The following is a 4,132-nucleotide window of genomic DNA, read 5'->3' on the forward strand; positions in this document are numbered from 1 at the left end:
GGGATGTTTTCTTGGCACACTTTAGGCCCCTTAGTGCCAATTGGGCATCGTTTAAATGCCACGGCCTACCTGAGCATTGTTTCTGACCATGTCCATCCCTTTATGGCCACCATGTACCCATCCTCTGATGGCTACTTCCAGCAGGATAATGCACCATGTCACAAAGCTCAAATCATTTCAAATTGGTTTCTTGAACATGACAATGAGTTCACTGTACTAAAATGGCCCCCACAGTCACCAGATCTCAACCCAATAGAGCATCTTTGGGATTTGGTGGAACGGGAGCTTCGTGCCCTGGATGTGCATCCCACAAATCTCCATCAACTGCAAGATGCTATCCTATCAATATGGGCCAACATTTCTAAAGAATGCTTTCAGCACCTTGTTGAATCAATGCCATGTAGAATTAAGGCAGTTCTGAAGGCGAAAGGGGGTCAAACACAGTATTAGTATGGTGTTCCTAATAATCCTTTAGGTGAGTGTATTTATCTGACAGCTTCAATTACCTACTAGTTACTTTACAAAGTAAGATTTTTACCCCCAAAACATGTGAAGAGTTTATAAAATATGATGCAGGGCTGGCCCATGGCAAAGGCGACATAGGCGGTTGCCTAGGATACATAATGTCAGGGGGCAACGCAGAGTCGGCGCAAACCAACTCTGCCCAGCTGCTGCGACACCGGCGTACGCCCATGATAATAATTAAGTGCACCTCGCGCTGTGAGTACAGACAATTGTAACAAGTCGTGTTGTTGTGTAGAGTTGTGCAATATAAACATCTACAAACCTGAGGCGCAGCCTTGCTCTGTTTGGGATTGTGAGCTGCACTTTACTGGAGCTGCTGAAGTTAACATGTGTGTGGATTTGTGGTGAGTGTTTTCCAGTTGGTTTCGGTTTCACATGCAACATGCAGTCTGTGCACTGTGTCAGTCTAAAGGGGATAATATAGGAGATATAGGACAGGTAGAATTGAAAAATACTCTGAATCAAAATTAAATAATGACGTCAGTCTCGTTAAATTACGACTTTTTTCTGAACATGAGTCAGAGAACTAAGATATGTGGGAGAGATTCTGAATGTGCAGAAAGTTATGAACATGAGCAGAAAACCTGCTGAAACACAGCGGCTATTAAAGTACAGGAATTTATAACTTAAACTAAAATTACCTTATTTGAGGTGAAAATGAGGTGAAATCCCGAAACAACATTTAAAAGAAATATCTACAGAATACCTGAAAACCTTACTGCATTATATTCTATTAATTTTTGGTATATTTTGAATTGTCACCTGCCGACTGAATTTTGTGTTTCCCTTTACATAAATTGACTGAGGCAGAAAAGGTAGAAATTGGTGCAGAAATTTTTACCAGAATGCAGGAAATTCTCCCAGACCCTCCTCTTCATTTCTGTCCCCTCCACCATTGAAACTAAACAAATACTCTTGCATTTCAAAAAATCTACCCCATAATACAAGAAAACAGTCTCACACGTTTTTGATGTGGAGGTTGACAAGTATGCTGATCACACTTCATTTAATATTGACCATAATTACTGATTTGGTTATTCATCTATACATGCTAAAATTGTGATATTGGCTGCTGAAGGTTTAAAACAATTCCTGTGGATTGAAGAGTGATGACCCCAACCCCTGAGATGGACGTTTTAGGGTTGGGCACGGGGGGGCTCCAATATTGTCAGGCTAGTACAATAGTTTATTGAAATTTAATTGGCAACTATTTTGATCATTGAAATAATTTTTCATGTAAAAACAGTTCATGGTTCCAGCTTCATGAATGTGAAGATTTGCTTCTTTTCCTTTTGATTATTTTAATGTACTTTTAATCATTCTGAGGTTTGGACAGACAAAACAAGCATCGTGAAGGTGTCACTCTGGGTTCTGGGCAATTGTGACATTATTTCTCAATATCATCAAAACTTTCCATTAATGGAGAACATAATCGGCAGATTATTCCATAACAAAAAAAAGTCATAAATTGCAGTCTGATAAAAAATAGTTCAACCTCAACCAACTATAAAAAAACCTGCTTTTACATTAATGCATGAGTAATAATAATGAATATAATGATATAATATTTATTAGCATAACAGTCACATGGCACATTTTTCACTCTACAATGAGATATTTTACTTTTTAATACATTAACTACATTATATTGTATGTATATACTGATTATACTGACCTTGTTTTCCAAAAGTAACATTTTAAGTGCATTGATTTTACTTGTAACAGAGTATTTTTACAGGGAGGAATTAGTACTTTAAGTAAAGGATCTGAATACTTCATCCACCACTGATTATTCTATGGGCCATACATATTTAAACTCAGCTAGACATGTCTTAGTAGACTAATTGCATATTAAACACTCACTGTAAGCTAGACAATGGCACACATACTACAGTGACTTCCATCAGATAGGTATTAGATAGGTATGAAGGTTTGAAAAATAAATACTGCCCAAGACTGGTCTGTATTCATGTATTCATGTGTCACAACCTCTCCACAGTATGGCCGCGGCCTCATCACAGCTCTCATACAAAAAGAGAATAGGTCAGGCTCATCCACTTCATCTAATCAAACATCCATTAGTGTACAATATGTAAATAGGCCACCCAGCTATGCATCTATACTGATGCACACAGGTTACAGCCCCTCTGTCACAACCCTTAATTCTGCAACATATACACACACTTTTGTGGGGCTCAGTTGCAGTGAACTTTCTCTAGAGGTAATTACACCCTTGTATTCTATCTCTGTAATTATACCCTTAGCAGACACCCTGCACCTTACTGCTGAGAAGAGTAGAGAGAGCCACTGAATTTTCACTTTCCCCGTTATATTTTCTTTAATGGGGGGCAAGTAAAGGATTTAACTTTACTGGTTCTCCTTGAATTACATACAAAACTGTTCACGCCAGACTTGTATATCATCATATATATATCATCAATATACATTCAAAAACATTTGAATGTAAATGCTAGACATTATTCTTCAGATCCTAAGTAATCTACAGATCTCAAATTCAAATTCAAATTTGCTTTATTGGCATGAATGTATAACAACAATATTGCCAAAGCTATATATAAAGGTACATAAGGACAATTCATTTCATACATTTCATTATGAAAAATACAGATCTCTTGAAGTTCCAAAAGATAACAAATTAATATATCTTAGTGTGCACAAGAAGCTGTGCAATTATGTTGTCTATATGAAATAAATTTGACAAACAGAGGACACGTGCTTTACTTAGCTTTACTTAGCTGTAGTGCAGGCCTTTTTACCATTAAATGAACATCCGTCACATTCAAGTCCTTGCCAAAGGGGTTCACACATTGCTGATTAAGCCTATCAGCGCCACTTGAATTGAAAATGAATGGAGATAACGCAACTCTCTCTCTCTCTACATAGCTCTGAATCAACTGTAGCAACAGAGTAGGCTACAGCAACCAAGACTATGACAGACCTATGGTAGAAAGACTAAAAATTATTACAGACAAAAAAAATCAAGTGTTGTCTTCCAATTTTTCCTTGTTGGAGAGTGCTGTGTGGGTTGTATATGTATGGGGTTGAATTTTCTTATGTAGTTTGTATGATGCTTTGGCAATATTGTTGTTACACATTCATGCCAATAAAGTTAATTTGAATTGTGAATTGTGAGTGCTGAGAGAAGAGAGAAGAGAAGGGACTAAGGACAGACATGGATGTCGCATCTTGGACAAGTCGGTGTTTGTTAAATATTTGGAGTAGGCTATGTAGCTATAACATTTACTCTACCTAAATAATGTTGTGGCACTGAGGATATTTCTCTGTATTTTTGTAATTCTTTCTGCTTTCTGAACTCGAGCCTGGGGCAAGCTCATCTGTAGGCATAAGTCATGAGCACACGTTGACAGTGTTTGTGTAAGTACTCTCACTGCCAGGGGAAACAAAAGTTCTGCACTGCAAGTTTAAGTTAGAGAATTTCAATTTATCATAAAATTTAAAAATCAGAATCTTTTACTCATCTACTTTAAGAATGATCATGCTTCAACTCTACAGTCTAAAAGGTTTGAGCAGCTGTAGCACCAAGTGTCACTATGCAAGCTGTGAACAGGAAATTAGGAGCTCAAGG

The sequence above is a fragment of the Micropterus dolomieu genome, linkage group LG05 (assembly GCF_021292245.1).
Source record: "Micropterus dolomieu isolate WLL.071019.BEF.003 ecotype Adirondacks linkage group LG05, ASM2129224v1, whole genome shotgun sequence".
In the NCBI taxonomy this organism is placed as follows: Eukaryota; Metazoa; Chordata; class Actinopteri; order Centrarchiformes; family Centrarchidae; genus Micropterus; species Micropterus dolomieu.